The 11,780-nt window shown below is 46.6% G+C and overlaps 1 long non-coding RNA gene across 2 annotated transcripts in view; it reads right to left on the reverse strand.

Moving 5' to 3' along the window:
* The window catches only part of LOC149868825 (uncharacterized), a 28,434-nt gene extending 17,047 nt beyond the window's left edge, over positions 1-11,387 (reverse strand). The window contains exons 1-3 of one of the 2 annotated variants that reach the window (XR_016441340.1): positions 11,221-11,387; positions 5,896-6,057; positions 3,649-4,344 (exon numbers count right to left, since the gene is read on the reverse strand). This is a non-coding gene — a long non-coding RNA (uncharacterized LOC149868825). Of the gene's footprint in view, positions 1-3,648; positions 4,345-5,895; positions 6,058-6,571 lie in introns of both variants that reach the window. The other variant, XR_016441339.1, reaches the window with a different exon arrangement.
* Between the last annotated feature and the right edge of the window lie 393 nt (positions 11,388-11,780).

The following is an 11,780-nucleotide window of genomic DNA, read 5'->3' on the forward strand; positions in this document are numbered from 1 at the left end:
GCAAAAACAAGCTTATTGGCATGTATTATTCATTCCCCATGTGACTCAACCACAACCTTTTTCCCTCCCCCACCTTTATGTTTGTTCCTCAATTGCCTGTTACCTCCATCCCACAATACTCAGCCCATCATATCATTTTCTGATTCTGACAAAAAAGTTGGATTTAGGTTCGTTACCTAAAACTCATTCATCTAGGCAGACAGCATATCGATATTTATGCACTGCGTTTTCAGTTTATAAAAAAAACCAGCTTTGAAGATGAGTAACTATGCAGGGTTGGCATTCCCATTATAAACCTTCTTCAGAATTGTATCTTTTGGTTGCAAAATTACTGTGGCCCAAAAGGTTATTTTTACATATCAGAACAATTCAGTTGATACAAATGAATTGCAAACACATCAAGGAAAAAATCCTCAGTCAGGTGAATATACATGTACAGCAAAGAAATGGATGAGGGGCCAGGCTTACAAAGGTATGTAGATGCCTATAAAAATGCAGATAGGCATCCAGTGATATTTGCAAAAAGCATCTAAGCGGTACCCAACTCCCATGGGCTTTCCCAAGAGTTTCCAAAATTAATGTTGCATGAAAGACCACCTGATTGTCACAGAATTACTGCTTCCCTGATACAAGTAAAATGACACCACTGGGTAAGATGTCGCTGATGTGCCAAAGGGAGGACATCATATAGCTTGGGTATATTACTACCTATATTATGTTATGTGCCATGCAACCAAACGTTTGCCAGGAAAAGCTACAGGGAGAACTAGTTGTAAGCAGGGGACAGGGTGGAATATATGACCTCCCCTTCCAGGGCACCTTTTCACAGAGGGGGGAAAGGATCAGAGCCTCAGAAGTAGGGTCTCTGGGCTGCAAAAGGCAACTGAAGTGCAGAGGCCAGCAGTGACACCTGTCAGTTTACACACATACTGCACTGTCTGCAAAATGAGGGTCATGTATGTTTTCATCTGTTGCTTACAAAGCACTTTAGGAGAGATAGTTTCATAGTAGCTAGAGTCGGAAGGGACCTAGGAAGATCATCTAGTCCGACCCCCTGCCTTGGCAGGAAAGAGCACCGGGGTCAGATGACCCCGGCAAGGTGCTCATCTAATTTCCTTTTAAAAATCCCCAGGCTAGGAGCCTGCACCACTTCCCCTGGAAGCCGGTTCCAGGCCCTAGCCACCCTGACTGTGAAGTAGCGCCTCCTAATATCTAATCTAAACCTACCCTCCGCCAGCTTGTGACCGTTATTCCTGGTCACTCCTGGGAGCGCACGGGGGAACAGGGACTCCCCCAATACCCGCTGATCCCCCCTGACCAGTTTGTAGCAGGCCACAAGGTCCCCCCTTAACCTTCTCTTGTGGAAGCTAAACAGGTTCAGGTCCTGTAGCCTCTCCTCATAAGGCTTGCCCTGCTGACCCCTGATCATACGAGTGGCCCTCCTCTGGACTCTTTCCATATCGTCCACGTCCCTCTTGAAGTGTGGCGCCCAGAACTGGATGCAGTACTCCAGCTGCGGCCTGACCAGTGCCGCATAGAGCGGGAGGATCACCTCCCTGGACCTGCTCGAGATGCATCTGTGGATGCATGACAGGGTATGGTTGGCCTTCTTGACTGCCTCCCCACACTGCCGGCCCATGTTCATCGTGGAGTCAATGACGACTCCAAGATCCTTTTCCATCTCACTGCCGAGAGACAGTGTCGAAAGCCTTCCGGAAGTCCAGAAAGACTACATCCACAGCAACCCCTGCGTCTAATGATTTGGTGACCTGATCGTAAAAGGCCACCAGGTTGGTCTGACAAGACCTGCCACTGATGAACCCATGTTGGTTGCCCCTGAGCATGCATTCCCCCGCAAGGCCCTCCTGGATATGTGCCAGGATAATTTTTTGAAAGAGCTTACCCGGGATTGAGGTAAGACTAACTGGCCTGTAATTTCCCGGGTCCTCTTTTTTTCCCTTTTTGAAGATAGGGACCACATTGGCCCTCTTCCAGTCCTCCGGCACCTCACCAGAGCACCACGAGTGCTCATAGAGCCGCACCAGGGGTCCCGCAATGACCTCGGCCAGTTCCTGTAGAACCCTAGGGTGAAGATCGTCCGGACCAGCGGACTTGAACACGTCCAGCCTCTCCAGAAGTACCCTAACTAACTCCTCGCTAACCCCTGGCCCAGGCGTGTCTCTCCCGGGGCCCGAGGGGGGCCCAGCAGGGAGGTGGCTGAACTGGTCCCTACTTAGGAAGACAGAGGCAAAGAAATCGTTAAATATGTTAGCTTTGTCATCTGGCATGACGACTAAGTTGCCCATCGTGTCCTGCAGGGGCCCCACATTACCCGGGACCCTCTTTTTACCCCCTATGTATTTGAAGAAGGACTTCTTATTGTCCTTAATCCGGGAAGCTAGTCCTATCTCCATCTCTGCCTTGGCCTTCCTGACTGCCCCCCTACATCCTCGGGCGACTGTAACATAGTCCTTCTTGGTGATGACCCCATCCCTCCATTGGGTGTATGCCTCCGTTTTAGCAAGGAGACATTCCCGGATGCTCCTAGTGAGCCATGGGGGTTTATGTGCCCTCCTGCTCCCTTTGACCCTTGTTGGGATTACCTCACTTTGGGCATGGAGGATCGTCTCCTTAAGGAGCAACCACTCACCTTGGACATCTGGCTCCCTTCCCCTCTGGGTCCTCAGCGCTTCCCCAACGATCCTCCTTAGCTTGTTGAAGTCAGCCCTCCTAAAGTCTAGGGCTGTTGCCTTGCTGCAGCCCTTTGCCACCTTACGCTGGATGGTGAATTCCAGCAAGCGATGATCACTGTCTCCCAGGTGGCCCATCATCCGCAGCCCCCTCACCAGGTCATCACCCGTGGCCAGCACCAGGTCCAACAAGGCATCTCCCCTGGTGGGGCTGTGCACCTCCTGGGTTAGATGGAGGTCCTGCACTCTGGCTAAGAACCAACGTGAGCGATCAGACTTGGCTGACTGCTCTTCCCAGCAGATGTCTGGGAAGTTCAGGTCCCCCATGATGACCACATCCTTAGCCCTCACTGCGTCTGTGAGCTGACCTAAGAATTCCTGGTCGAGCTCTTCTCCCTGGTTGGGGGGTCTATAGTAGACTCCCACCGTTAAGTCTCTATCCCCTGGACTGCCTTTTACTCTAACCCAGAGCACCTCAGAGTGCCCCCCCTCTACCTCCTTGCTAATTGACGAGGAAGTATATTCCTCCTTGATGTAGAGTGCTACTCCTCCACCTTTCCTTCCTGTCCTGTCCCTCCTGTATAGCCTATAGCCCTTGACACTCACCGCCCAGTCATGCGATGAGTCCCACCACGTTTCTGTGATCCCCACTATGTCAGGGCTGGTGACAGCTAGGAGGAGGGCAAGTTCCTCCTGCTTCTTCCCCATACTTCGAGCATTCGTGTAGAGGCATTTGAGGCCTCCAACGGTTGTGCCCACTGACCCCCTAGTCTCAGCAATGCCCCGTCCCCCATCACTTATCTGTTTCTCCCTTTTGACCATTGGTCTGGGCTCGCTGGCTGTTGCTGGGCCTGGTAGTTCATTGTCTCCTCCGCCCTCATCTTCCCCCTCCCCCGACGAGCCTAGTTTAAAGCCCGCCGAAGGAGGTTCACCAACCTGGAAGAGAACACACGCTTACCTTTAGGGGAAAGGTGGAGCCCATCCCATCCCAGCATGTCTCTCATCACAATGTGCTGGTCATGGCTGAGGAAGCCAAAGCCTGCCTCGAAGCACATTCCTGAAGCCTCTAGTTGGTCTCCGCTATGCACATCTCGTGGCGTCTGCCTAGACCGCTCACTGGCAGGATGGAAGAGAAGACCGCCTGTGCGCCCATCTCCCTCAGCACACCTCCCAGAGCATGGTAGTCCTCCATCAGGCGATCAGGGGCTCTCCTGGCCGCATCGTTAGTACCCACATGGACAAGTACCATGGGGTAATAATCGGTGGGCTGGATGATGGACTGGTGCATCCCCTTCACATCCTGAATCTTCGCTCCGGGCAGGCAGTAGACCTCACGTGCTGAGGGATCCTGGCGACAGGTGGGGCCCTCCGTACCTCTCAGGATGGAGTCACCAATCACGATGACGCGACGCTTCCTCCTCTTAGGCCTCTTGACTCCCACCGCCCGCACAGGACATTGTGTGCGCAGAGTCTCCTCCCTGGTATCTTCCACTGCTCCCTCCTCCTCCAGGGCTGCCAGGGCCTCATACCTGTTCTCCAGATGGACAGGAGGAACTGGTGCCGCAACATGGTTAATAGCCCTGGCACGGGAGACCGTCTGCCACTCAGCAGTGGAGGGCTCATCCCGGTCTGCCCTCTCCTCAGTCGTACCACCCTGCAGAGAAAGAAAATACCTATCAATTTCCTCCTCTGCCTCACGGATTCCCCTCAGCCTGCTAACCTCCTCCAGGAGCCCCTGCACCGTTCCTCCAGGGTCCTAAGGTGGATACCTACAGGACAGGTGCAAAACTGTGGCAGACAGACGATGAGTAGGTTGGACAGATATGAAAGGATAAGGCAGGCCAAGAAGGGAATGGGCACGTCTACATGTGTGTTTTACTGTGCAGTAGACTATTTACTGCACATTAAAGCATCACTGTCTACACATACACGGCATTTGGGCCAGTGTAGACTAATTTACAGCACCATTGGATAGTCCCATTAGACACAGGTACTATCCAACAGTAGAATAAGTTACTTAAATGTAGGGTAACAAAAACATGTCACTTCTATCCAAGCTGGAAGTAGCCAGCACAGAGCTCTAGGCTGCTGAATGGCCAGAGCTGGGGGAAAGGAAGTGGGGTGGGAAATGGAACCCTCTCATCTCAGGGGCCCGACCTGGCTACCCCAAGTGCCACAGCTGAGGTATCTGGGGCAGGGGCACAAGGCAAGAGAGCCCTGTTCCCCCCACCCCTCCAGCTCTGGCCATATGGCAGCTGGTAGCTCCCCCCCACACCTCCCCCACTGACAGCCCCAGAGCTGGTGGGGGCACAGGGCAGGGGAGAGGGGCAGTTCCACAGCCTCCCCAGAGATTGCTTGAGCATCCCTGCTTCCTGGCTTAGGTTGGCTCCAGGAAAAATTAAGACTCCTTTCTCCCACTCTTTGCCTTACTTGTTTAGACAGAAACCTCTTTGAGGCAGTGACTTGCTCTGTTTGTACAGCACCTAGCACAATGTGCAGCCCGTTGTTTCTCTTCAGGTCACTGGGTATTGATGAAGAACAATAATACACTAAAAGGATAAGATCTAGCTGACATTACAATGCAAGTTTCCTGAATATGCAGACTCTGCTTATTTATATTATGATGCTAAAATTAGTGTATTGTTTTCTTCACATTTTAATTCGAGATAATTTTTTGTCCCCCTCAGTTGTGAACAAGATCAGGAGGATGTGAAGCACAGAGTTTGCATTATCCTCTTTGTTCCAAACCCTTTGCAACATCAGCTATGCACAGGGCAGGAAAGCTAGCAGATCTCCCCAGCTGGGAATAACCCTGACAAGGGGAAGTCTACACAGCTGGCAGACCGCAAATATAATTATCTCCTATTTCACCCATCCTGTGGCCCTCACATCAGGGAGTTGGAGAAGTTATTAAATGAAGTGCTACAGCACTCTGGCTAGTCTCAGGCTCAGCTGGCATGCTGGTCGCCAGAGGATGCACACAAGCAACATACTTCAAAGCTACTCCTGAAGCTGATCAACCCCTACATTAGGACCAAGACTGGTGTAGACCCATCTCCAGGATGTTCACTCTTTTTTGAGACCTCACTCTCCCTCACAGAGAATGAGCTGCAGCTAGGAATACATTTCTGTAACTGAAATAACTCTGATTCATTGTCTTAGAAGATATACATTGATCAAACCACTAATAAAATAAGAATCTTACTGAGCTGTATTCTCCAGGCTGAGCTCAAACAAAAGGGAAATAACAGGAAGTTCGACTGCACTACTTCATGGAAATATCCAGACAGAATCAAGGTTCACCTGGTGATTAAAAGTGCTTCAGGCTCTTCTCCACTTCCTCATTTTCAACAGATTTCATAGTAACCTCAGGAGACAGTAACACAAAAATTAATTCACCTAAGGTCATCCTTGATGAAGAAATACCCAGTACCCAGATCCTGGAACTGTTCTTTAAGCCTCAGATAGCATAGTCTAGATTTACAGAAAGCCACTCTCTCTGACGCTCTTGCTTGTAAATCTTTCCATTTAAAGGAAACAGATATAATTCAAATCACTAAGGGAGGAGGATAATAAACATCTAGACACTAGTCCATGTAAATCAGCAGAGTTCACTAGCATTGGTAGTGCCACACCTGTTTACAACTGCTGAGAAGCTGTTCTGAAGCCCTTTTTAATGACAACCCCATGAAAGCTCACCATAAACACTGATTGGATTTTTCACATATGGATGCCTCTTCTACCCAAAAGCTTGAAAAGAAGAAATTTTTCCAACTATTTGAGTTGGTCTCATAAAAGATATCAGATTGACCCAAAGAACCTTGTCTACCCATATCCTTAGACCAGGGGTGGGCAATTATTTTGGGCGGAGGGCCACTTACTGAGTTCTGGCAAGCTGTCGAGGGCTGCATTGGTAGGCCCACCTCTCAACAGGTGTCCTGCCCCCTGGTCATCATCTTGGGGCCGGAAGTCCCATCCTCTAGCCTCTTATCTTTGCCACCAGAAGTCCCTCCCCTTGCTCCTGGAAATACCCCTTTGAGCAAGGGGGTTTGCCATCTCAGAACCAGAAAAAATACCAAATTATATTCTTAAAGATCTACATTCATTAATTTGATTTTAAAAAAATATATTTTTGTCCTGGTTTACATGCATTTGTGTAGTGTATTCAGAGGTGATTGCACAATAGCTTAAATGAAGTCTTACTCCTGTATATTGTGGGGGAGGGGCATGGGGATAGGTTTGTGGGGGGCAGTTAGTGTGTGGGTATGTGGGGTGTGGACAAGGGTATGGGTGTGGGGGTAAGTATGGGGTGAAGGAGTATGTGGGTGTGTGTATGGGTATGTGGGGTGTGGGGGTCTGTGTGAGGGGGGTGTGGGTGTCTGCATGTATATGGTGGAGTGTGTGTGTGGGACTCGCCCCGTGAACATACATACACACACAGCCTCTCCCTTCCTCCCCCCCAAACACACACTCCCTTCCACGCCTGACCGTGGGGTACTGGCATGGCCCCATGCTCCCACAGTCCAGCCATGCACCCACGTGGTGCTGGAGCAGTCCAAAAGCTGCAGCAGGCAGAGACTTCAGGTTGGGGGTGGGGCTGGGCTGGCCTTGTTGCTGGCTTCTGCCAGCTCCCCCTAGGTCACACTGCTCCTGGCTCCTGTCATCTTTGACTGGCAGCCAGGAGCAGGTAAATATATATTTTCTAAATTTTTAGGGGCCCTGTTAGCCAGATAGAATGGCCTGGTGGGCCACATTCAGCCCATCGGCCGTATTTTGCCCACCCCTGCCTTAGACCAACACAGCTACAACCAACATACCTCTTCTCTGTCACTTAGATTCCTGTGGGAATGGGGCCCTCCAAGGTGAGAGGGGAAATTAAGACTTCAGGTAAACTATGTTAGCTGCAGGTGCTCAACCTTTCTTAAGAATTAGCTAGGAATTGGCTTGAGCTAACAAGCTACACATCCATTCAGGAGCCTAACTTTAGGCACCCAAATTTGAAAGCTTTGTCTACGGATTTAGGAAGCTATGATATGCTTAGTACATTTGAAAGCCACTTTATGATAACAATTCATTTTTCAAACAGGCATCCCCTTTTTAAAATCCTGATAATCCTCAAATTCCTAATTCTCACTTTATTCTCTAGGATTAACTATCGTGCAGTAATAGACATAAGATAGAAAGTCATCATTGTTGCCCCCCGACCCCACCATGCGCAAGACCTAGGAAGTTTGATACCACTCTGTTGGTTCAGGGTCAAAAAATCTACGTTAGAGGTTAATGCTTTATTCTCATGGATACATAGGGCACAGATCTGGAAGGGACCTTCCGAGTCTAGTCCCATTATTATAAGCAACTACCTCATAGAATCTTATTCTCAACAGGATTTAGTTTCTTACCCTTATTCCTCCTACTAGGAAAGTGTTCCACAGTCTCACTTCTTTGACAGTTGGAGTCTCCTAAATGTCCAGTCTAAAATTCATTTATGGTTAGTTTCTATCGATTTATTCATATGGCAACATTGTCTTTTAGCTTGAATATCAGGTGATATTAAAGAGAAAGAGCAAGCCTATCTTTTCCTCATTTCATTGGAGTACAGAAGCAAGCTTTTTGAGTCTCCTTTCATGCAAAAGGGTCTCTAGTCCCCTGATCTCCCTAATTTAGTATCCCTTCCTGCTCCTCTTTCAGCATAGGTGACCAGAATTATAGTTACAGATGAGGTCTTGGCAGCGCCTTGTACAATGCGATTAAAACCTTTCTTTGAATATAGTAGCAGTTTATGACCTATATAGGAATAATTCTCCATAGCTCCACTCCTTTCAAAATCCTCCTCTCCCCCCTCATCTTTTTAATATTCATTGCTGGAAATGAATGCTATACCACCCACATATAAAAATCATAGTATTACTGTGCTTGTATAATTGTTTCCATTTGAAGGAGAAATTAATTATAAGGATCAGGCATTTCTTAGGATAATCCCATTTCATTCTTTGTACATAAACAAAGTTCCACGTCCCTGAACATTGTAGAAGTGACTGGTAGTTTCATTGCTCAGAAATTTGCAAGTCTATCACACCACAAAGTTCCATGCCCTACAAGAAGCTCCATTTTTCAGCTTCTGCTCAGGGTTGTGCTCACTACTATTTTTAATTTGCTATTGGCCTTTTTCCTTGGTTGGTCTGCCCCTTACATGACAGCAGCCAGAGCCAAACACATGCTTCTTGTCTTTGCAGCCAGGAACCCCCCTTACTCAACTTCTTTAGGCAGCAGATCTAACAAGGTAATCTAAGGCAAGGCCTGAGCAATTTCAAATGTTTCCAGTTGTCCAACTATTAGCTCCACCCATTAAGCTTGAAGAATGCGTTTCTTCATAGCATGTGCGGACTGTGATGGTCTTCAGGCAATTACAGGCTCAACTGCCAGCAGCCATAAGCCATTTTCATTTTAATAGTATGTGAACTTTGTCAATGGAGCTTCTAAATCTATTAATGTCTCATGTATGGTAGAAAATATTTATTGTCGTAGTTATACCAGAAAGCCATCCTACTGAAGGCACACCTCATACGAAAAGTGTTTTTGTCAGGGTAACTTTTATACCAGTTTGGTGAGTACAATAGACTATACCAGCAAAAACATTTTTTTCCCCAGCATAACTGCATCTCTGCTCCAGCTTTGGCTACTATAGATGTGTCAGGAGGAAACCAAAATCTTAAGTGACATTAGCATCCAAAGAAATTTTTCTAAAAGAGACCCGCCACTCTCGATTCAAAAGATTCTGAGAGAAACTCAGTGGGAAGACAGACCAAAAAACCCACCAGAATAATACAAAGACACTCCTAATTTTTATATATATATAAAAATAATTTTTTTATGCTCATATTATATATATGAGCAAACTAAAACAGAGACAAGACATAAAATGAAAGCGCATTAAAAATAAAAAATGGTGTCCAAGTTACTGATCTCTTAAGCTGTAAGAAGACATCAGATTTGTCCTGGAAGAAAGTGTTTGCCCCAACAACCCATAAGACCACTGTCCCTCTTCAAGTCCCACCGAAGTATGAAGTGTACTATTATTTTTTCCTGGGATGTGGGGTACCTGAAAGGTTAATCACAAGCCATTTTCTAAAAAGCTGTCTGGCTAGAGCAGACTTCCTGGCCATATACTGACCACCATGTGGAGGAGCTACCTATACAAAATGACTGCACCACTCCCGTTTTGAGCTGGTTAAAGTCTGGGACAATCAAGACTTGGTTAAATTCAGCACTTATTTACATCCTTACTCAAGGTAAAAACAAAACAAAACAAAACAAACCCAAACAAAAAAAAAACCAGACAAACAAACAACTTAGTCATGCTACTTGGCTTCAACAGGACTACTCCAGAAAGTAAGTGCTCAGCAACCAAATAAGCAAGGTCTTCACTGCAAATACATGTTCCATCATTCTGTCAAACCCTAATACAGACAAGGCCCAGGAAGGTTTTATTCTGACAGAGCCAGTTCAGGTAGTTATACTCTCTACCTAGGATTGACCTCAACTTCAAGTATGTAAAAGAAACCCAAAAAACAAAAACCTGCAACAGACACTTTTTTGCAGTAGATTAAGGAGCAGACTTTTAACATGGTCTAAAGCAGCCAACACAGGAAAGGATAGAGGGAAGAACCACAAGAAGTCAAGGAGTTACATCTGTAAAGAAGAATCACCCTGAAACAAGGACATCACTCATAAGAATTCTTCTGCGAAAGGAAGAATACATTCCTGTGAAAAAGAATAACTTTGGAACAAGCTTAAAGATACCTTTATTCAGAGGACAATCAATTCTCAGAATACAGTCCAAGTCCCCAGAAGCCCAAGGGAGAAAGTGTTTTTAAGACTGTTTTCTTCCAGGTTTTTTACCTTGATTTCTATTTACCCTCCTTAGTCTTCTGTCCCATCTCCCCACTAGCACCATTTTAGTAGAAGTAGAGAGACTGTACCTGACCAGCTGTACAGATAACAAGATTCAGTCTCTCTGCACCTGAATTTCAATTTCTGGCTACTTAAGAGACACACGTTTGATAAAGAGCAAGAAACTACTATGCACTCCTGAAAAAAGTGCATCAAAGACCAATATGCAGGACTTCACAGTATTACCATCTTGGGCTTTAAATCAAGATAGCAATTAAAGCTTTGAATGAGGTCAGTTGAAATGGCCCTGCTAAACAAGACACAATTAATACTAGGCTGACCTCTCTTACCCTCCTTCCTCCAAATTCCCTCTCTCCCCTGTGCCTGTAGTCTTGGGGCAGGGAAAAGAAAGGGAGAGATTAGCATTAATTAGATCTCACTTAACCAACTTGTTTATATGGTTAACCCTTTCACTCTCTACCTTCTTTCTCAATAGAAATATGACATCTATCAATGGATGCCTTTCACCACCCTCTCCCCCTTTTTTGGTATCCTTCCCATCCTCATGGAGAGGGGTCAGCACATTTTAAGTATTTTCACCCCCTTAGAACTTTACCTTCAACCTTTCAGTTATACTCACTAGAGACTGCTGGCTCTGTAGAGGAGACACAATGCGGTATCTGTCCTGAGCTTCTCATTTAATGCAGATATATGATTAATGCTCTTGCCCTGTAGGAAGCCCAGTGGGATGCATTCTATAAATAAAAAAAACATTTGACAAAATCCATGGCTCCTGTCGGTCTCTCTTTAACACATCTCTCTTTTTCTGTGTTAAGAATTTACCAACCTGATGGTTAACATCGCAGCAACATAGGGATAATGGCACATCACTGTTGGCTCTGTCACAGACTCACATCAGGTCTGTGAGCTTTTAAAATGAGGTGTTTTACAGCATGTGCTTTATTGGAGGCCTTTGAGTGCAGTGGAAAAACACTAGTGAGTGGCAGCAGCCACTGAGAAAGAAGAAAAGAATAACATAGGAGAGAGTGCAGTGCATGTCTGTGCATGCAAGTACATGCCTGTCAGTGTGTACATGTGTCCATGTGGCTGCAAATGTGTGGGGATATCATGACTCAAGCTGGGCAGGAAATTTCAGTGATATAGTTTTCCACTGGAAAAATGCTGATCCATTGAAAGTGA

Source organism: Crocodylus siamensis, chromosome 3 (genome assembly GCF_052110815.1).
Source record: "Crocodylus siamensis isolate JL-2025a chromosome 3, ASM5211081v1, whole genome shotgun sequence".
NCBI lineage: Eukaryota > Metazoa > Chordata > Crocodylia > Crocodylidae > Crocodylus > Crocodylus siamensis.